A 24,463-nucleotide genomic window follows, 5' to 3' on the forward strand; every position below is an offset into this window, starting at 1 on the left:
CAATATAGTTGCTCTGTTGTGCTGTAAATGAATGCAGACTATTTCTACAAAGTGCTTTATTGCTATAGGACCACCTTGGGGATGGTAGCTACCCGTCTCTAGGAATAATTACAACGCTTGCCAGAGTGAACCTCAAAGTTACTGACTTAACCTGAGCTCAACCCCCTGGTAGCCCTTAAAGTCAAAAAATTAACCTGAGTTCAACTCCCGGGTAGCTATGGCATAGAACAGACATGCTTAACTTAGGGCAATGTGTAAAGTATTTATGCAGTACCAAAACAGTAATAAAGCCAAAATGTAAAATAATACAAATCCAAAACTTAATAAGAAAAATAGAGCAGGATGTAAGAAACAAAATGACACCAATATAACAAAATTCCACTAAGGGAAACCAGAAAAATAAATTTTAAATGTTTTAAGTAGGAATAGCACCACAAAGCACAAGGTGACAATGATAGTCATTGGTTGCAGTAGAGCAGTATTTAGGTGCATTTTAAAGCTGGCTGCAATGGACCATGGTTGAAACACACCAACCAGGTTTGTTCTTGTCAAGAATTTTACCCTCTGACTTAGAACTTACTTTCAGCAATGGGACTACATTTCAAAAGCCCCTCAGGACCTCAGGAGAGGCACCTAGAGACTCACAGGATGTTAGGCTGAGGCCCACATCCAGCGGTCACATGTCATCAGGGCCGTTGGAGGAAAGGCTTGTAGCTTGTTGCATCCCGTAGCTTGTACTGGAGTTTAGCTTTATGCCCCTCACAGTTCACTTCTTTGTCTTGGTAACCAGAGGGATCAGGCCAGTCCTTTAGTGCTCCTTTCAGATCACAGACAGCAAGACCAGTTCTCTTTTGCTCTTCCTCAGATATAGAAAGTGCCCTGAAGTGGATGTCTTATGGTGCCACATTTACTTGTGCACTTGCTAGCGGGTGGAAATGACTCCTGGGCATACCCTAACCAATGGAGTAAATGTTTCTGGGGCAAAGCTACCCAGGCTGGATATTTTCAAGATGGCAAAAGCCTTCGGCCATTCTCAAATTGGGCTCTGAGTGCTGGAGATATGTGAGAGGAGTGTACTATCCTAATAGTGTCCTCCCATATTTAACACTCAAACCCTGTTTGAAGTAGCCACTGTACTCATAATGAACCCAGAGGCAGATGTCTGGGAGGACAAATCAGGGTTCATCAGCAATCAGAAAGGGGATATACAAGAATTGTGTTACCATCCTGTCCCCATCCTTTCAAGGGCACCCATAGTGGTATGTGTAAACCAAGCAGACCTCTCAAGCAATATTTGACAATCCAGCAGGATTTGGCATTGTAATGTCAAGAAGGTTGCTCATAGCACCTACCCTGCATATTTTGTGACGTTCCGAGGAGTCATCTCTGAAAATTCAGATCAGGCAACTGGGTGTTCCTGGGAGGCATTTTATACTTTTTAACATGCAGGAAAAAAGGTAACTTTCTAGAAGTTACTTTTTCTTAGTATTTATCAAAAGTCTGACTTCACAATTGAATTGAATTTTTAATGACTATTCGAAATAGTTGTAGCTAGTTCCATTCCTAAGGTACAGTATTAGGATTTTAATCTGTACTCTGATTTTCTAGAAAGGACTGCTAGCCCTACCACAGTGAAAAATAGCTTTTGATGGTAGTGACTGTAAGAACGTTAACATTACATTTTTACATGTCTTACTATAACATACTATGCAACCTGTTTTGTGGGCATGAAGCCTACATAGGGATGACTTATTAATATTTGTTGGAAAATTGATTATTGGTCAGGGCAGGTAAGTACCTACACTTAGCAATAGGCCACTGCCCCATTAGGTCCAGTTAGGTCTCAATAAATTAATCACAGCTCGCCTCTTGGCAACAAGAAGTTAGGCTTAACTTAGAAGAAAAGGTGTGTAAAGCATTTCAAAATCACAAAACACTAAATAAGTAAAATACAAAGCACAATAAAAATCCAACACCAATTTATAACAATAGATTATATTTGTATCTTTAAAATGACACTAAAAAGACAAAAGTCCAACAAAGGGATCCGGAGAAATTAATTTTTAAAGAACAAATGTTTTTTTAGCGCATAGAAGCTAAAAGCGCCAACCCGGACATCTGACCGCACTTGACCAGGGCAAATAAAAAATTTGACGCCGACCGCGATGGAGCTTTGCTCGGCTATAGTGAGCTGGAGGCCTCGGTCAAAGTTTTATCTTCGGACTTTGGGGCTCACTACGAGTGTGGCGGTCTATAGACTGCCACATTTGAGGTAGCGGTCTGAATCTTGGATCCCGGTGATCTAGCAGTAGCGAAGGTCCTAATCCACCAGGGAAGCCCTGCAAGCAGCGCTGCCCTGAGGATTACAACCACGTTCTCTGCCAGCAGCTTCATGGCGGTAGCATCGCCATGAAAAGGCTGACAGAGAACAGGTGCAGGGGACAGAGGGGGGCCCTGCACTGCCCATGCACTTGGCATGGGCAGTGCAGGGCCCCCCTTGGCCAGCAGCTTTCCAATGTTCACTCTCTGCTCTGCAGAGAGTGACACTGCGCTGGTGCTGGTGCACCCTGCAGGCAACAGCATTGCCGCCGGATTACAAGCCGGACACAGTGCTGCAGCCTGTTTCCTGCTAGGCTAGCGGGCAGAGACTTAGGTTTCCGCCCGCCGACCTAGCAGGAAGCACATAATAGCTCCGGCGGGGAGGTCATTGCGTAGGTCGCGGCCACCCTGTCAGGAGTTTGGCGGACGCAGTTATCTGTCTGCCAAACATGTAATCAATCCCTTAGTCATTTTCTTGAAGATTTTTCTCACCAGCACAAAGTCACAAGTCGGATGCGACCTCCCTGGAGACCTCTTTGGATATCCATCGCAGGAGACCTCAGTGAAGAATTCTACATTTGTACTTAGACGGGTTTTCATGATGGAGCTCTTCTTCCAGGACATACTTGATATTGAAGCCGACCCCATAGAGCCCTCTTCGGATACGTTGCGTGGGAAGCCTCGGTCAACTTTTTACATTCAGCCTTAGAAACCTTTTTGGAGATTTTTCTCTCTGATGTCAGGAGACCCTCCACAGCAAGCCGATTTTGAGTCAACGTCATCACATTTCCTTTCCACGAGTCCCCGGTGAAATCCTGGGAGTCTGGGGATTTGCAGGTTTCCAGTGGGATGAACCTGCAAGCTGGGACGGGTCGCAGTCGACGTAAGCCAGCTTGACTCACAACGTTGTGTCGGTCCACTTATGGAGCTTTTTTCCAAAGTTTTTCCAAACTTCTCCCAACTTCTGGATCCTCTTCCAGAAGGTCTTTGAAGGTCCTTTAGCTGTCCACAACCCACCCCAATGTTCTAGAAGCTCTGAGTTGCTCCTTTAGGGTTAGAACCCCAACACCCAGAATGCACCTGGCTCAAATGGTCACTGGTCAGCTTGTCAGTTTCTTCAGGGCTTGATGCAGGGGACACTGGTCAGCTATTTTCTACCTGTAGCAAACAGGGAGTCCCTTCTTGAAGCAGTTGAAGACAGGCAAAGTCATTTTAGTGGTGAAGTCAAAGTTTGCAGCTACTGCATTCCTTCCCCCTGGGGTCCTGCAGTGCAGTCCTTCTTCTTCTTTGTCTTGGTCCTTCTAGGGATCTGAGGTAGGGGGCAGCTCTGCCAGTTTTATCCTTGCTCCTGGGGGTTGAAAGCGGGATCATCTGTCCAATCACATGCAGGCCACCACCCTCTTGAGTGACCACTGCCTGGGAAAATCAATCACAGGGAGCAACATCCTCTTAAAATCCAAGATGGCAAAAATTCAATCTCGGAGGTTAGGTCTGGCTGAGCCCACTGATTAGTGTAGCTAAGGTTCCCTTAACACACCCCTTTCCAGCCCTCTCTTAATCTATACAGGGGGCACCCGGCTGTCTGGTTTTGCAGGAAATGGGGGAGGTCCACATGCTGGCCGAAATGTCCTTCCCTCCTTTGAAATTCAGTTGGCTGCTCTGCCCCCTTCCTGGTTCACCATCTGCTGAGGCAGTTTACCTCCCCCAGGCACTTTCTTTGTGTTCAGCCCAGGCCACTTCATACTTCATCAAGGCAGCCTAGCCAGGCTGCCAGAGGCAGGCCAATCCGAGAAGGGCACTACAGAGCTGAAACTGGTAACTTTTAGGAAGAGTTCTAAAACTCTTTCTAAGTGCAAGTTATATTAGATTCAACAGTGGAAAGTTGTTGGATTTATTATAACTTTTTATTTGATACTAGACATGCCATATTTATCTCTTTTCTATGGAAAATTTGACTTGATAACTTTAAAATAAAGTCTCCCCATGTTAGCCTATGGAGCCCATTCACTGAAATGGGGAAAACAATGTTAGATATTTTTCCCTCACCATGGCCTATAAAACATCTTTTATAAAGTCCCTACTTAAAGTTATACTGCACCCAACACTGGAAGCATCTAGGGTACACCTTAGGGGTGACGTATGTGTTAAAATAAGGTAGCTTAGGACTTTGGAAGTACTTTTAATTCCAAAGTAATATATGGGGTTAACTTAAACTTAAAAGCAGCCTGCAAGACAGGCATGCCTTTAAATTGATTCTGGGCACTACAGCAGTGCACCTATGGGTGCACTACCTATGCTGGGGTCCCTGAACCTACATGCCTTACCATATACGAGGGACTTATAGGTAGGTTGACAGAGCCAATTATAATTATTTTAATCAGAGCACAGGCCGTGGTACTGGTTAGCAGTACCCAGGACACCATTAGAGTCAGAAAAACACCAGCATAAGTAAAAAACGGGGGCAAAAAGTTAGATGGCTTCTGCAATCAGCCCAGTTTTCCCACAATATTTAAAAGGGAGGTTTTAGCTGGTCAAAAGGGTTTATTTTGGCATGTTGATTTGCAGGTTTTACATTGCATCAGCCAGGCTCCAGTGGTAGGAATTTGTTTGTACTTACTCTACAAGCAGATGGCACAATAGGTGCTGCAGTCCACTAGTGCCATTTAACTTACAGACCCTAGGTACCCTTTGTACCATACATTTTTAGGTAAGTTACATATGCCAGTTAGGAGTATACCAATTTCATTGTGTGAAGCACATGCACTTTAGCAGCAGGAAACAAATTTGGATCAAGAAAAAGGTAAGTGATTAGTGGTGACCAAGCAGAAAAGTCAGATTTCCTTCAATGCCCTTAAATAGTCTTTGTACTCCATAATTCCATATGTACCTCAATGGCAGAATGGGTCTAGGTGTTGGTGCCTTTTACAAACACATTACATTTACGAATTGACCAATAAATATATGGCTCCCCCTTTTGTCATCTGTCTGTCCAAGAGGATTTGCAAAAGGAGCACTATTTGCTCAAGCTTCCTTCCTGTTGCCTTCAGAGCAATGTTTTTCTTAGTTTCTACCTATGAAGATATGGAAGCTCTAGTGTTCAATTCATTTCTCCCAAGACGTTCAGTGGTAGATTGGGTGTTGAGCCAGTGCAAGAATTTACTGCAGCATAGGTCCATAGGCTGCAGTATACAGTCCAGTCCTTTCCATCCCAAACCCTCATCCTTCAAGTTCAGTAGCAGACTATGGTACATGTTACCTTAATCTCACTGTACTACTAGTGGCATCCTTTCAACGAACCTTCTCACTCTTCAATCTTACATTTGATGATGGTGAGAGTCCTCCAATCAGGTTAGCTGGTACCCGGAATGATATAAAAGTGAAAATTGACTTAGTTGGATGCAACAGGGGATTCACATAGAAAAGAGGCTTTTCACTCCTAGGGCTCAGTGAGTCATGATAGCACAAGAAAGTACAGATTTTCATTTTGGGATCAGATTAATCACATTGTTGACTGAGTGATGCATTGCATTTTGTCCGTAGAAGTGGATGGCTCAGGTGGCTGGCAGAGGTTGATTAGCAAGACTAGTTGGCCCAGAACATTGGTAGGGGGATATCAAGTTTATGAATAGTAGAACTGGGTACAAGGTTGCAGAGTCTTTCATCCCTACGTTTTGGTATCTAAGAGGTTTTCTGTGGAGAAACAAGGCCTTTCACCGCAGGACTGGAGAGCTGATGAGGCAACCAGAGGGCTAAACAACCTGAGGGGGTCATTATGACCCCGGCGGTTGGCGTTAATATGGAGGAAAGTACTGCCAACAGGCTGTCTGTACTTTTCTCCATATTATGACATTGGCGGTTTGGTTGATGCCAAACCGCCAATATACCACACCGACCACCACAGTGGTAATGACCGCCGGGCTAGAGACTTCACTCTAGATGCCCAGACACTGTCACTTGCCCACCTACAGGATTATGACCCCGCCTACCACCATAGTTTTCGTGGCATCCTTACCGCCACAAAAACCATGGCGGTAGGCACTATCAGTGACAGGGAATCCCTTCCCTGTCACTGATAGGGGTCTTCCCCCCCTCCTTCCCCTCCACAGGTTCTCCCCACCCCCTTCCTCTCCAGACCCCCCATACATGCCCCTCCCTTCACACACACATACACACACCCATTCCAACATACATTCACGCATGCATACATCCATTCACACACACACCCGCACACACTTACACACATACACGCACACACGCATTCACACAACTCAACATACATGCACTCACACATCTATACATTCACACACACACAACACACAACACAGACCCGCAGACACGCACGCACAGACATACACACACACACCCAAACACACACACAACACCCCCCACCCCCTCCCCTGTCGGAGCAGCTGACTTACCTGTCGTCAGGGAGTCCTCCGACAGGAGATGAGGCGCAACTGCCAGCAGCAGCGTCCGCCAGCAGAACACCACCAGGCTGTATTATTGTCATAATATGGCTGGTGGTGGTCTACTGGCGTGGTGCTGCTGCTGGCAACAGCGCCACCTTACCACCATCTGCGGGCATGGCCACAGCCTGTTTTCTGCCATCCTTCTGGCGGAATCCGGCGGATGGCTGGTAGCCACGGCAACGGTCTTTAGGCATCCTCTAAGCAGATGACCCAGTGCATTAGTACAGGGATGCAGAGCCTCCTGTACTGTAGGACAGATGGGGCCTTATTACGTACTTGACTCCTAACCGACCGGACCCAGAGAGTCCGCCTTCCACCTTTCCACTCCACCGCTACCAAGATCATCTGCGGAGTCCCCCAAGGGTCCTCCCTCAGCCCCACACTCTTCAACATTTACATGATTCCCCAGCCAACATCCTCTGACCACACGGAATCACTATCCTCCCCTACGCAGATGACACCCAACTCATCCCCTCCCTCACCCGCAACCCCACCACCGCCAAAACCAACCTACACGCTGCCCTCCTCGACACCGTCAACTGGATGACAACTAACCACCTCAAGCTTAACTCCAACAAAACCGAGATCATCATCTTCGGCCCCAACAAAACCATAAGGGATGACTCCTGGTGGCCCACCGCCCTAGGCCCCGCACATCACGCACGCACATCATGCACGCAACCTCGCATCATCCTGGACCCCTCCCTCTCCATGACACAACAAATCAATGCACTAACCTCCTCCTGCTTCCACACACTCCGCACTCTAAAAAAATCCTTCAAATGGATTCCCCCAGAGACCAGGAAGACAGTCACCCATGCACTCATCAGCAGCAGACTTGACTACGGTAACGCCCTCTACGCAGGCACCACACTCAAACTCAAACGCAAACTCCAGAGAATCCAGAACACATCCGCACGCCTCGTCCTTGGCCTCCCCCGCCACAAACGAATCTCACCACACCTCAAATCTCTTCACTGGCTCCCCATAGACAAGAGAATCACTTTCAAGATCCTCATCCACGCACACAAATCCCTCCACAACACCGGCCCGACCTACCTCAACGAAATAGTGAACTTCCACACTCCCACCCGCAACCTTCGATCAGCCGACCTCGCACTAACTACAGTCCCCCGCATCCATCGAATCACCACAGGAGGCAGGGCCTTCTCCTACCTCACCTCCACAACTTGGAACTCCCTCCCCACCAACCTCCGCAAAACTAAAGACCTCCTACTCTTCAGAAAAAACCTCAAGACATGGCTGTTCGAACAGTAACCCCCCCTCACCCTCTCCCCCTCACTAGCGCCTTGAGACCCTCACGGGTGAGTAGCACGCTCTATAAATTTTTTTGATTGATTGATTGACAGAGGGGTTTCCCCCATCACAAATGTGGCAAAAATCCCATCTGCCGTATTATGATCCCATTATATTCAATAGGATCATAATACGACGGACGGGATATCTGTCACATTTGTGATGGAAGAAACTCCTCCGTCAAGGTCGTAATAAGTCCCATAGTCTCTGTACCTGGCTGAAGGGGTAAGTATACTATTGGGTATTATTTTCTGAAAGTGGTTAATACTCTACTTGTTTATTTGGTACATCTGATGCTATTTTTATGTCCGAGGTCTAAAAATTTAGTACTGATTGCGTTTTAAAATGAGAACAATTACTTTTTCTGCTTGGTTGGAGGATTCATTATGAAGCATGTTTTCATTTATCAAGAGAAATAACATTTATTAGATCCTGCTAGACCTGCAATGTTGGTATGATTGCGTTCATGATACAGTTGAATCTTATGGCTGATGTCCATGTTTTGTGTGCAATACATATGTAATTATTTATTTGTGTATGTATTTATTTTATTGCTTAATAAATGATGACTTTTGATGGTTTTGGACTTAGCAGCACTGTTGACGGTTTAGAGGGAATCTCTTGATAATTATTTATTCTCGTACTGGATGATTCTTCATTAGAAGTTGTGGGCTGCTGAATCAGGAATATGGATATTTCAGTTTGAATCTTTTTCGGGGATCACACTTCGCAAATGAGGGGTGGTGAAGTTTCTTGGATATTCTCCTGCTGGTTTCATGGGTGGTCAGAAAGGAGTCCTTTTAGAGACTTCTTTTCAGAATATATTTTAATTTAAAGTTAGCTGGTTAGCTTGATTCTTCAGACTTGGATGCAGAGCGTTCCGGACCTGAGCTCCCACAACATGGATTGTGTGTCTTTCAGTTACATCTGGTATGAATGAGCAGATTTGCATTATAAATCATATTGAAATTTAGAGTTTAGCTCAGAAAAGGTGTCTGAAGATATTCTGTAGATGCAGAGAATTTGAAACTTTTTTTTTTTATTTCACCCAAATGTCATAAAAATAGTAATTATATTAAAAATGCTAGATTTAAATGGTGTCTGTCAGCAGTAGCCATGCCTTGCCAACATTAAACCAAGCGGCATAGTGATACATTTCAAATGTAAGCTATTAAATGTTATGCCATCTCCACAAAAAGGGATAGATGTGTGGGGGGGGCTCTACTCCAGACAAAATGATCATTCTCATTGAAGATTCAGCCATCATTTGTCATAACCCGTCTTTGGTGAAGGTCTAAATCCTACTGGTGAGACTCTTGAGGAGCACAGGTAGTTTACATCTATTCAAGCATGATCTCTTTGTGGGAAAGAAAACCAACAGACACTGATGAAAGCTTTTGTATGACAACATCCTTCCTGCTTTCCGTTCTCCTCTGTTCTGACAGTGGTGGCCCACAACACTTGCCTACTTTGAAGAGAAGGACGCTAACAGTCAAGGAGGAGCATCCCTCGGTAGAAAAGGCAGATATGGACAGAAGAGGTGAGATTCTGATTTGATCATGCAGGTTCTGGAGACGCTTGGCTTTGAGAGAAGTCAGGAGAGAGACAGAGACAGAATTCTAGGTCAGGCTCAGTTCTGCCATTTTCAATTACTGAAACTCAAGACAGTAACAGGATTTGCAAGGAGGCGATGGCAATGCTGCTGTTCTGTTTCTGCAAGGCTGACTGGTGGAAACGTTGTAATATAACGTTTTCACCCCGTCAGCCTGGTGGAAACATTGTTATACAATAGGGGTGAGGCTGCCAGCTTGACAGCGGCCTCATTCCCACAGGTTTGGTGGTCTGACGGTCGTACTACCAAAGTTGTAATGAGGCCCTTACTTTCTACTTCTTTAATTAATGTATAATATAAAACACATGGGACAGATGTAAAGACAAAGTTAAATAAAGGTAAAAATAACATTTGAATTAATGCTACTCCACCTAAAATTGATAGCGGGGGGTTTCATCTTGTGAATAATAATTTCACTTTCCCAATTAGAGATCTATACTTTGAATCATAACGATTGTCCAAGTTAGACAAGATGTAAAGCCCCAAATAGCATTTAGATCTAATATTAAAAGATGGTTGAATGTCTATCACTAAAGCATCTGAGGTACAACAAAATAGTAAAACTTCCATTTTAGATTTATTACTCTTATGTCAACTTAACTTTTGATATTGTGAAAAAATATTGAATACTTTAGCATGTGTTTCCACATGATATCATGCACATATAAGTTAGTTTGAGACATCTTTGACTTGGAGCATTTACAGCTTTATCATTCCTAGTTGTGATAGCAAGAGGTTCTATTAAAAAAAGTGAATAAAACCAGGGACAGTTGGCATCACTGTCTAGTCCCATGACTGACTTTTAAAATTGTCAATATCTGCTAAGTTCAAACTTAAAATGGTGTTTGTGTCTTCGTAAAAATTGCTAAAGGCCCTTGTGAGCTGGAAAAAAACAAACAGTTTTAATATAAAAAATGCATTACCTGCACACAAAGTCAAAGGCCTTCTCTGCATCTCATCATCTAATAAAAATATCATTCGGGGAATTCTATTGATGTTAAAAACATTTAAATACTTAGGGTCCGATTAGGAGTTGGGCAGTGGATCTACCACAACCTAAATTCTGCAGTGGTGAGGTGCCCACCAAACCCACGGCCTCACCTTCTACATATCACTATGTTTCCACTGGGCTGACCGGCGGAAATTGTGCAGCAGCATTGGCCTTGACTCCCTAAGGGAGCCAAGGCCAATGCCGTCGCACACATCACGCTGAGTGGTACAGGGAGGGTCCCGCAGAAGAGGGCTCATGTTGGCCCCCTCAAGTGACACCTTAGACTGTCTGAAGAAACACAAAATTAATGGAGAACAGACCTTCCCCCAAAGTAAAATCACTGATTTGAGATAAATTGAACCACAGTGAGGGGTGACTAGAGTGAGGACTGAAGTGCCCCGCAAGAACATGGCATGTGAGTCTTGGATCCTAGGGTAAGGACATCATATGAGTCTTTAGAGGAGGCATCTGGACATCTGGGGGGCAGGCAATGTGGAAACCAACAAGTCACAGTAGGAAATCTTGTGAGGGAATAACCCTTGGCTGACAGTGGCGAATACTGCTGTGGCCTTTTTGACGATAGGTATGACCGGGGGCACATTAAACTAAACTGGACAAATATGCACTCCCCCGCAACGGAGCAGGGAAAGCGGGGATGGAGGGTGCACAAGGCCCTGTGGACCATCCCCCAACGGAAAGTGAGAGACTCAAAAACATTATGGCTCCAATCCAGGGGATCCAGGGGTCCCTTGAGACCAAAATGGACATGGTATCAACAGAGGTCGCATTAGTAAGGCAGACCTCTGCAGTATGAGCATCTGGATGAAGGAAACAGGAGACTTACTCACAACCCTCAGGACTGAGACTGCAACCCTGAAGAAACAAGTCAAGGAACTGCACACTACCCCTGATGTCTTGGTGGCAAAATTGGAGGACTTTGAGGGATGCTCAGACAGAATAACATTTGTCTGATCGGGGTCCCTGAAAAAGCAGAGTAACCAACAGTGGACCTCTTTGTGGAAGACCTCATTCTCAAGGTTTTACAGCCCTGTGAACTGTCAAGCTACTTCTCTGTTGAGCGGGCTCATAGGATCCCAGGAGTCCTGCACGAGCAGGGTGCACCACCTCGCACAATAGTAGCCTGCATCTTCAATTTTAGCGATCACAATGTAATTCTTCAAACAACTCACAGTGCCCCACCGGTAAAGTACAACAATGCAGTCATTCGTTTTTTCTCGGACTTCACACTCCGAGTACAGAGGCTGGCCATAGTTTTGCGGAGGTGAAAAAGGTTGTAAGGGAGAAAGACCTGAAATATTCTATGATGTTCCCGATGCAACGACAAGTAGTGGCAGAAGGGAAGACCTGGCATTTCGCAACCCCGAAGGTGACATGGGACTAGTTTAATAGATGGAGCCTGTCCAGAAGGACAAGACCAAGAAACCAGTCTCACCGACAGAGAGGTGATCACAACAGTTTAGACCACAGAGAAGACAAAGAAGATGTGAGGCATGGCCAGTGATCGTTATAACAGCAGGCCTCGCAGGTAGAAACTCAACCAGAGATGCACAAAGACTGCTTGACGGCGTAGAATGAAATCTACTGAAACATGTTTTATGCGGTTCCTATTATGGTAATAAGACTGAATTTAGGGGGCAAGCACCACAGTGTGTGGGAGACTGTCACTTTGGAAGCTGTCAGCTGAACTCCTGGCTATCCCGCAGTGCCTCACCTGCCCTGGAAAGGAGAAGGAGATTTTGTGACAATCTAGACCTGAGACTCTGACTTCTCAGGCTATCCGTGGAAACAGATCATACTCCTTTCACTCAGTTACTCAGTGACTCACACATGCCATGGCAGAACACAAGACGCAAACTGTATTTCAATGCATTTATTGAATCAGTTGCATCCTAGTATGAACACATGAGCTGTGATAATAAGGCAGGTGAAACATAGTACGGAGATCGTCATTACAACCAGTGTAAAGGAGATAAACAACCCCACCATTTTGAATGATTCTAGAAAGCCTAGAGATTCCTGCCTAAGCCCTATGTCTAGATCATAGAGCATAGTTATTGTAACCCTTCTGCCTCTCCCAATCTAAGGGAGTAACACTGACCCCATACTTGAAAAGGAGGGCAAGGCTCTGTCTGTTTTCTGGATGGCAATCTTCTCTGGAAGCTAAAGAGTCAGAGCCATGATCAGCAAAGCTGTCTTTCATATGGTGTGCATCACAGGGTGGTCATGGCTGGAATGCCCTCTGTCCCCCATTAGGTGTATGTGTTGTTTATATAATAACCCATACAGAGTTCTAAGAACAGGCCTGATGTACTGATGTGTCTAGAATATAGGGACTAGCTCCTTGGCTCCTGGACTGGCAATACATGTTAGCATATCACGTACCATACATGACAGACTTGAGCAGGGCATAGAGTGCACATTGTACAAATAGCTGATAAAATGAGCAACACGAACAACTGTGTTGCAGAACATTTCCCCATAATTTGCAGTGTTCAAGCTTATATCTTCATTTCCACACAGTATAATATTCAAGCTTAGAAAGCATAGCATCAACTGTTTTAAGGTCCCAGTCATCAGAAACAACCCCAGGTGTAATAGCATAATTCATTGAAATTTTGAAAACATAGGGAATTTGTATCATTTACGCTGGTAAAAATATATCATATGGGACTTTATCCCAAACAATCCCATTAGTACTGGAACAGCAGAAATTTTCACAAAGGACAAGTCTCTTCACACTTTATGGGAAGACAAATAAGGCTTTAAAACCTCATCCACCTGCTCAACAGCAGAGTGTTCATGAATAGGCAGAAGGAAAACAATAACAAATCCAATCCATAAAAGGAAAGCAAGCAATACCAATATAATCCACAGATAGTACCATGGACAAATCAAATATTGTGTTTAAGACAGTTAAAAAGCTTACGTATACCAAGTGCTGGTGCAATAGCTGGTGCTGATGAAGTTGAAGAAAAATCATTGATGTCGCAAAAAATTCCAGAAGCAGTCTGTGCAAAAACTGGAGCTGGTGCTGGAGAAAGAGAACTGGTGAATGTATCCAAAGGAGGTTCATTATAGACATTCCCATCTGTTTGTGTTGCATTTGTAAATTGCTGATTAAGATTTTGGACATTTCTTGTGGATGTAGCAGTAACTGGAATCAACAAAAGTTCATTTGCCGCCCTCCCCAATCTCGGCAGAATAATTTCAGTGTTGTTTGATGCTTGAAGGGGTAACTCCTGTATAGTAGTGAGCGGGGCAAGGGAACTACCCAGGAATACTCGTGGTCTACTGTGGAGGACTAGCCACATGATGCAACTTTATGTGATCAATGGAGACAAAGTGGTTTTCTTTGGAAACAGGCAGTAGTGGTAGGATAACAGTTCTTATACCTTGTATTCCCATAACCCACAGTGGTGCCCGGGAAGATGGGCCAAATTTCTTCTTCAGATGTATCTTTTCTGGAACCAAGTCCCCAGTTTTTTTAACCCAGCCTGTGGATGTTGGTGAAGCCCTCATTCCCAAGGTAGTTGCATGTGCTGAGGAATGTTAATTTCAGAACTGTTGAAATTCCTGCAAGACAGTGACATGTTCATTTATGTCAAAAGGTGTTTCTGTCACCACCACACCAGGACCATCAAGATCTGGGATGTACAAAAGGTTGTCGAACAGGACTTCGTAAGGGGTACAGCCTCCCAAAGATCTTCTAAACAGATAATTTAATGCTATCTTAACTCCAACCAAGTGAATCCAACTACGACCTGATCCTAGTAGTCTAGTTGTTAAGGATTGCTTTAAGTCCTGTTTTTTCTCTCCACTACTGAATTTCCCTCTGGATGGTAGGGCCTAGAATAACACCCACCATTTCCATGACTCCTCTGTATGCCCTAAAGGCAAAAGCTGGTCTCTGGTCTCAGTGAAATGCGGCAAATGCATATGTCCCGATAACAACCTGCAAATCTTTATTACAGTTTGAGTGTCATCCGATCATTGCGGCCACACCCACAGTAATCTGGAGCAATAGTATACTGCAAGTAGAATGTATTTGTATGCACCATCTGAATTTAGGGGACCGCAATGGTCCAGGTATAAACATTGCATAAGCTTATTTGCTATTGGGGGGGTGGGTGTCTGCAGTGGGTGTTTGATGGTAAGGCTTTTAATTTGTTGACAGATGTCACAGCTAAGGACATATTGCTTGGCCTGTTTGTGTAGATCATGCCACCAATAGAGTTTTTGCAAACAAGAGATGGTAGCTGCCACACCTGTAGGGCAGAAGCAACACCCTCATAAGCTGCTTTGATCAGTTCTAGCCTACAATCTTGGGTGGGTATCACCCACCTCTGATAGTATTACAACGGCAATATTTTGGGCACTTCAGTGGTGGGTATTTTTGGTAGGTTATGCTTTTGGTAAAGGCTTGCCATCAGCCAAAGCATTCACAGCAGCCAAGAAGTCATCATCCACCCTTGTATGAGAACAAGTTATCGCAGCAACAGAAGATGTAGCAACTACAGATTTGGCAGCTTCATCAGCCAATGAGTTTCCTACAACATGTATTCCAACACGTTGGTGGCCCAGTGTATGTATTACATGACCCCGCAGCTGTTTTTCCTTAAGACCTGCCATTTTCCCCCACATAAATTTGTGTTTTATGGTGTTTCCTCTGGAACCTCTGAACCCATTAGGGTGCCAGTAGTCTATGTTATCATTAAAGGGCTGAACGCAATAAAACAAATCACACACAATAAGCGTAGGAAGTTCAGGATCCATATGTTCCAGTGCCGAAAGCAGTGTTTTAAGCTCAGCAAGGTGTACTGTACAATCCTCTAGGAACTGTGTGTATGTCTGTAGAGGGTGGAAGTTACCATCCCTTATAACTCCACAGATGGCTGCGCAACCTGCAGAATTTTGCTTTTTCATACCTACAACTGGTTGAGCTGAACAATCAGTGTAAGTGATGATCTGTAATGGTCAAGAAGCATGACATTAGTATTTGGGATACTCAAGTTCATATTGGAGAAATTCTTGGCTCTGTAGTTTTGGATCAAAACGTAATCAACATCACCTCTTGAAGATTCTGCCAAACTATTATGACCTCTTCCGCACTGTCTAGCCAGGTCACTGCCCACGTCCTACTCTTCAGTAGGGTTCTCAATATGTGTGGCATACTTAGCCTAAAGTGCTGCAATTTCTTTTTAAATTGAGGTTTATGCTGTGGAAGTTTCTCTTCCTTTTTTATCGTAATGTCAAATGAGTATTGTGAGTCCTTTTTTACTTTCACATACTCTATTCTGTGTTCTGACCGCCCACTCCTCTTGGTCTGTTTGTCGGATGAGTCCTGAAAGGTACAAGAAGATTGTGTATCACCGAGGTCTCCGACTGAGGAGATGCTCCTCATTGTTTTACTTGATCTTTATTTGATTTTTGCTTGTCCCCATTTTTTTTATAACCCTCCTGCACTTGCTTGGTATTACCTTTAAGCTGTGGCTTATTTAGTCTGGCCCCCAGACTATCCCATTCTATACTAGTGTAAGTCTTGGAAATAATAGTTGGTAACTCGAGTTTCTGGATAATCTATGGAGCTTGTGTGAGTCGTTGGTGTATTGCCTATGCTGATGCTTCCCCTTTAATATTACTTGAAATAATTGGGGAGACTGTGACAAAATTGCCCATTAGTTTCACCCCCAAATCCAGGGCAGGGGCAGCCCCGTGTTTATTTTGTATTTGTTTTAATACTTCTGAAAGATTTGAAGTGTCGGCGTACCATGCGCCGTGGTATAAATTGCAGCAAATACTGTGTCCCAAGTCTGCAAGGTGAACCATCCCAACTGGCAAGCATATTATGCGAAATTTGTGTTTATTTTGGGGTCCCGTATGGGGAAACGCTGCTTCCAGGTGGTTTGTTTTTTGTGCAATCTAAAACCGGATTTCTTTCAATTTGGTGGGAGCCTTACCCATAATTGCATTGATAGTTCCTGGGTTTATCCCTAGTGTAGCCAATTGAGAAGCAGCTGGAGCAGCCTTCTCTGGGGAGGTATTTAGAATCTGAGTTACTAATTGTATTAAGTGTCTATATATGCTTATTAGATCATTATATGTGATGTAAATCCGCTACTGGCATATTTTGTACATTTGGATGTGCTGTATATGTGGTCAATGCTGGCAATGTAGGTTCTTCATTGCTAAGGGGACCTAATCTAATGTGTTGAATTACATGTGGGTGGGTGTGTTCAAACCAATTTTGGTGTTCTTGATCTGTTAATGTTATTTCTAGATATTGAGAAGCTCTGTACTGTGCAAGTGTGTTAGCTACAGTGTATGTATGAAAAGTGTTTGTATTGGCATTGACTGCAGTAGAGAAGACCCAGGAGCATAACGTTTCTGTTCTGTACTTATCATGTGCCTCTACCATGAACGCAACATCCCCCCCTATTAGCATGCCCATTAACAAGCAAATATTGTGTGACAGGTTGTCTACACTTTACTGAAATTACCACCAGTCGGTGGTTGTGCCATATGTAAAGGGAAAAATTCAGAGATAGAAACACAAAATGGGCTATCCTTTCAAGGTTCCACCTTAAACAACCTACAGACTAAGATAGGTACTACCTGTTTAGCTGAGGAGGATTGTTCCCTAACACTATGGATGTCTCCAAATAAAAGGTGATTAGGGTACCTTTGGCATTCGAGAGGGAATTACTCAGGAGAATAGTTAAATAAGTACCTGACTAAACATTGGTAGCACCATATTGTGTGGTTCCTATTATGCTAATAAGTCTCCTTGTTTAGGGTGGCAGCACCACCAAGTGTGGGAGACTGAGTCAATTCCACACCACTTTGAAAGTTGCCGGCTTAACTCCTGGCTAGCCCAGAGAGCCTCACCTGCCCTGGAAAGGAAAAGGTGATTTGTGGCAAACTAAACCTGACACTCTGACTTCTCAGGAAAGCCATGGAAACAGATCATACCTATTTTGCTCAGTTGCTCAGTGACTCACACATGCCCAGGTAGGACACAAGATGCAAACTGGATTTCAGTGGACTGGCAGTACAAGTTAGCATATCAAGTACCATACATGACAGCCTTGAGCAGGGCATAGAGTGCACGTTGTACAAATAGCTGATAAATGTGCAGAGCGAACAACTCTGTCTTCTTGGAAAGAGGCAGCTGCTTAAAATATACAAACAAGTAGCTAAAAGCAGGCTGTGCCAAGAAATATGAAAATTAATAAAATATATATTAATGTAAAAAGCACAGGCTATGGGCCTAATGCTAAAATAAGGGTGCCCAACGTAGATGCTAAATGGGTCCTACAACACAAGGACACTTAGAATGGGGTTTCAGCGCAGAGCGCAGTTCTTTTTCTTTTCTTTTTTACGATGATGGGACTGAATGTAAATGCTACTAAGGATGATTCATCTGCCAACGAGCACAGATGACTTTTAATAACAAGTGAGAAATGTATATGGGAGGAGCGGGTAGGGGGTTGTTGGTAGTCACTACTGTCACCTATTGTTTAAGTACTGGTTTGGGGTGACAGGCACACTGCAATGTTGGGGAGGTAGGTAGTTTTATGTACTCTGTATAGGGAGACATATAGGGGTGTTCTGTCCAGGGGTTATGTTTGTGACTATTATTTGTTTTGGAGGGTGAGGTTATTTTGCAACGCACTGGCACTGAGAAGGGACAGACGCATCCAACCCTTTGCCTTTCCTCGATTTCCAGGGTGAAGTGGTAGGACTGGTGGTCTGGTGAGGCCTCTAGCCCGAACTTACCAATGGGAGACAAAACTGACCAGTCAACTACAAAACTGTTTTCCTGGAATGTAAACAACCTGGGGGACAAAATTAAATTGAAAATCATGATGCAGTACTTTAAATGTGAGGCCCCTGATGGTGTCATCCTTCAGGAGACTCATATGATGGGCAACACATATCGCACATTAGATAGATGGGGCTACAAAACCTTCGCTCATGTGGATTACACTGCAGGCTTTAGAGGAGTGGGGATTTTAATAAGGAAGATGCTCCCAATTACTATGCAACCTGTTTGGCCAAATACACATGGAAGATACATGGCCCTTACAGGGAGCTGGGAGGTTATGATAATCAAAGTTTGTTCAGGCTATGTCCCGCAACATTAGCACAACACCATATGCCCCGCTGCTCCAAACACCAGATGGAAAACTACTGATGGTGGGGGTGACTTTAACTTGGTGCTGTGCAAGGAACGAGACAGTTGGCCTCACAAGTTTACAGGAACCTGTCGCTGCCCAGTAGCTGACTTTCTTACAGCCCTTTGTTTGACAGATATATGGCGTGCTCACAATCCCAAAGTGCAACACTACACATTCCATTTAGGGGTGTATGGTAGCCTTTCCCAAATCGATTACCTTCTCACCTTCACACATCAACTTCAACTTCAACATTATTGGAGGTCCTTGGCCAGAGGCATCATGGATCATTCTCCAACATGGGTGGTATTAAGTTTCCACCCTGGCACCAAGAAATATGGCTTAATCCCTCTTATTCCATTTTATATGCTGCATTTTAGAGAGGGCCTACTGGAAGCAACAGAGCATTTTTTCTCCTAGAATAAGACTTCAGTTGACTCCCCATACACCCCATGATAGGCATACAATACAGTACATAAATGGCAAGGCCAAGCTTCAGACCCTTGAACAAGAGATCCAAGTGTTAGAGCGAGGACTTACCATGAGGGAGAATACAGGCGCAAATCATGCCCTACTGCCAAAGCAGAAAGAATCAGGGATGTGGTCACTGACAGTACCAAGGTGAGTCTTAGTGCCATGCAACACTCATTTATGAAGTAGGTAACAAGATGGGCAACCTCTTAGCCTGGTTGGATAAGCAGGAGCATGCGCACTGTTGGGTATTGGAGGTATGAACCAGAAATGGAATACTAGGCAGCAATAAACAAAGGTTGTCAGATGTCTTTGCTGCCTACTACTCCCAGTTATACTCCCCAGCTGTGACTGCCACAGTGGAGAAGTCCAGGGAGCTCCAGACTGATATTTCCCTCCCAACCCTCACAAATTCAGACAGAGATCTCCTTGAGAAGGGGATTACGGAAGCTGAAATAGTGTGGGCGATACATGATTTGAACTCTGGCAAGGCTGTTGGCCTAAATAGAATGGCAATTGAACTGCATAAACTGATGGTCCTGAAGCTGGCTTCTCACGTGCATGATGTCCCTACCCTTTTTCCTATATACTCTACAAAATACGTCCTATGCCGTACACAACTCATATTTTGAAGCAATAAAGGGAGAAATTAGCACACTGCTCCGGGCTACGGTCCCGGCACAAATGCATAAACTCACAAGGGGGTGTATGATGGGAGAATAGCCCTACCCGATATCCAAAAGTACTACTGGTCGGAATAACTGACCTCCATTAACAGCTGGGTTTTTCCCCCCAGAGGAGCCTGCATTCTGGATGGAAAGGCTGGTAATACAGCTGCGGAGCACCTCAGGGCTCTCTGATGGCGGGCCTAGGAACATTACCCTTCATGGTCCAATGGCAACATTGGTACATTTCTGGCACAGAGCTACAAAGGCCCTGGGCTGTAGGGGCAAAATCACACAAGCTAAGCCCCTCTGGGATGCTACTGTGTTGGGTACCTTTGGAAGGCAATTGGGTTTGATAAATAGGAGCTAATCGCCTCTACAGAGTGGAGGATCTATCGGCTCAAAGAGATATTGTCCCCTGGGTAGGATTATAGCATGACTATCAGCTGGCCCCCACCGAGACCTATCACTACCTCCAGATACTCCACATACTTGACGTGGTGTTGCCAAAAGGGACAGAGCTGCCTGAGTCCTCTTCCCTAGAGGATGAACTGCTGGATGAATTTATGTCATGGAAAGCCACTTCTCTGATATACAAAACATTGAATTTATGTCATGGAAAGCCACTTCTCTGATATACAAACATTGCTCTAAGTCCTGGACCCAATGCCCTGCTGCATCTGAAGGAGCAGTGGGTCCAGGACTTAGAGGGCCAAGAGGGTGATGAGTAGACTGAGGCCCTGGTATCCCCAAGAGAGATGGCCATACAGGCAGTTTTCCACTTAGTTCAACTAAAGATACTTCACCGATCCGGCTACTCCCAGACTACAATGCTTTTTAGCCATTTATGGCATAGTAAATTTTTAAAGGGGCTAGAAATTATTCATAAGAGAGATCCCTACCTCTCTGACTCTCATTACCACAATAATTTTAAAATAGTAGCTTTAATCGTCCACGTTTATTTAAGGGAGTAGACTTTTTAGGATGTGCAGGAAGCTATTTACAGATAGGCTTATTGTTTAAAACTCATAGCTTTGTGCTCCAATGGGGATTGTCTGGAAATCCATTTTTTGTTTTTTTCCTGCTCCCTCTTGTCAGGAGCATATCTGCCTGCATAACTGTGCCCTGGCTTCAAATAAAGCTGTTGCCCTGAATAGCCTACAAACAACTGCATTCAAGGTTAATTAATTAAAATATTTAAAAATAAGCAACAGGGTAAGTCAGACAGAACAATGAGGCTGCTACTAAAAGAACAGTGAAATATTTTATGGACTACACAATTTTCACAGAACAATTTAACTATGTAATTGAAACACTTTTGGACACTTATTTATTCAGGAACTTGCAGCACCCGAGGTGAGAACCACTTTTATGTTTAGCTTTCAGCAGAGGAAAGTAAAGGAATCTGGAGCTGTCTTCTCCAGCAGCCTGCATCCAATTGCAGGTACATTCTGTGAGCTATGTAAATATTCTAGATGTTATTAGAACATTGAAATGTTGGGAGAGCCATTGAAGGCAATGAAGTGGCTCATGGCTACTAATGGCCGGAAAAGGACTTCTGCTCCACATTCCAATGTTTATCTTTCTGTTTCTTCCTTTTCAATTTTGAACATTTTACCCCAGTAGGTGGAATGTTCTAATAAGCTTATAGCCCTTCTGCCTTGGGCTATACCGGTTGTTAAAGAACCTCTGCCTCATCATAAACCCTCAGCTATGACTCAAGCCTATAACTTGGATTCAGGGCCCATGAAAACCGGTATTGCCCTCGGCAGTGGGCAATAGGGCTATGTTAGAACTCTGTGATCTTCACAGACAGCTGTTATGGGAAGAAGGCTTAGTGATATGTGAGTTGTTCCTGCAACAAGATCTGTCTTAGGTACCAGCTAAGAATCTCCTAAGTAGATAACGACTGGCTAGGCATCAACCAAAATGCAGCATTTTTGGTATTTATGTATTCAAAAGTTTGATTTGTTTAATACTCCAAGTTGTTTTTCGAGCACAACAGAGCATTTGGAAGTTCTGATCTCTGCAGGATGAGCCACTGAGATTGACCTAAAGCATACTTTTGTCTGTGGTGCATTATTAACATCTTGGTATGGGTTTCTTTATCCTGTCAATTGTCTTGACCTCCCTCTTCCAAATGTGTGAATTTCTAATGTTATACATCTAACTTGTGAATTTTAATGTCTCTGTGTGTTTCCATGTCAGCATTAATTAACTCCTTTCAAGCAAAACAAATGGTAGGCTTTTGCAGTTCAATTGCAACAGTCACTCTCCTTTAACACCTAGAATTTATTAATGGGAGGCATACATTATAACAGCAGCCTGATTGGCTAGGTGTACCTAACTACATGTGTCCTCTAACTTTATGGTGTTTTGGAATGTTCGAGTCCCTCTGGCCATGTGTGCTTTCCTGGTGCCAATCTCCTGGGACAATTGTAGTATAGCTGCCTATCTGTGGGATCTCAATTCAAGTTGTCCGGTGTGCGTGTTTGGCTGTCGGCTAAATGTTATCCCACCTATGACCTGTCACCCATTAACCTTCAGGCTTGGGTCGTAGAGCCTGCTTGACAAAATACCTTTGTGCTGTGGTCAACAGAGAGTTCACGGTAGTGGAATATAACAGAAGCAGTGAAATTTTGTTTGAGTATGAAAATGTATCGTTCATATACAAAGATATCTTGTTATCATGCAATTAACATTCCCCCCTCTAGTTGAATCTTCACTCTTGGATACACATGCTATAACAGTCACAGTGTCTGTTCCCTGTTGTCCCACCTCCCTTGCTACTGTACTCTACCCAATTTGAGGACTACTTTTTTACAGCAGGAAACCCCCATTGTAGGAAACCACATAAAAAAGTAACATGACAAAAACAGGCAACAATGACATGCACAAAACGGTTAGCCACTGAGGGAGCCAGGAGTACCAGATGGAGAACCACTCCTGCTCAAGAGCACTTCCCTCTTCACGCATGTCATTCTGTAGTCGGTGCAGTGCTTGAATGGCAAGTGTCAAAGTTCCATTGTCTGTGTCATTGCTGGGCACAAAAGTGCAGCAAGAGGCGCTGATCTGGACGCACACCCCACGCTCTATTGCGGTCATCAAGTCAAAGAGGTACTGATGTTGCATCACCATGAGGCAGATGGCTCTAAGGGCCAGATATAGCAAGTTCAGAATTTGCAATTCGGAAATTGTGTGTCGGTGCTACTCGCGATTTCCGAATCGCAAATTCGGATGCAGAACGGTGTCTCAGACACCGTCTGCGAATCGCTTTGGGGTCGCAAAGACCCACCTCATTAATATTAATGAGGTGGGTCGCATTTTGCGACCCCATAGCGAGCCCTTGCACTCACAGGGATGGTGGCCTGCTGAAGACAGCAGACCTCCATGTCTGTGACTGCTTTTTAAATAAAGCAGTTTCTTTTTTTGTATTGCAGCCCATTTTCCTTAAAGGAAAACGAGTTACAATTTAAAAAAAATAAAGAAACCATTTTTCCATTGGACCACTGCCTGGTCTGAAAAAACATTTTTGGCAACATTCACAAAGGGGAAGGGGTCCCATGGGGATCCCTTCCCTTTTGCGAATGGGTTACCACCAGTGTGACACTGGTGGTAACTGCGAATTGCTTTGCGACCGCGTTCGCGGTCACAAAGCAATTTAGCATCGCGATGCGAGTCGCAAATAGGAAGGGGCAACCCCTTCCTATTTGCGAGTCGCATTCACATTTTGCGAGTCGGTACCGACTCGCAAAATGTGAATGAGCATTGCGATGAGCATTTTGCATGGCGCAAACTGCGATTTTCGCAGTTTGCACCATGCAAAATGCTTCCGACATCTGGCCCCAAGTTCTTCCTTTATTGCATGAAAGCTGAGCTCAGTATTGTTAATCATTTTAAGCATTTCCCACTGGGTTATTTGCAACCAGAGGGCATTGGCTTTTGTCTGCAAGGTAAAGAAGTGTATGGAACCTCCTACTGAGACTTGGGCCTCGGTGGACAGTCCTGTACTGAGCCCAGCCAAAATAGTCAGCAGCTGTTCTCCTTCCTGCCTGATTCAACAATGTTGTTACTCATATAGTATTGATACAGTTCAGACAGATCTTCTCCAGGGATGACAGGGTTGGGGTATGGATGGTGACGACGCTGTTCGGTGTTACTGGGACGCTGCGGGGTGTATTGGACCGCGCTGTTGGTTCCCCACGTTAATTTTGATAGACATGATCTGAGAGATACGAATTGAGACTACCTCGAATCACTATTGTTTTGGATTGAATATATGATATAAAGGTATTGCATCTAGCATTTGAGAATTTTTCCACTTAACATTGTAAATTGAAATCAAGCCCTGATGAAGTCCTTAAAAGAGCAACTTCTCATAGGATGAAACACGTGTTGGCTGTGCTTGTGGAGGATATTAGAAC

Source organism: Pleurodeles waltl, chromosome 6 (assembly GCF_031143425.1).
Source record: "Pleurodeles waltl isolate 20211129_DDA chromosome 6, aPleWal1.hap1.20221129, whole genome shotgun sequence".
Lineage (NCBI taxonomy): Eukaryota > Metazoa > Chordata > Amphibia > Caudata > Salamandridae > Pleurodeles > Pleurodeles waltl.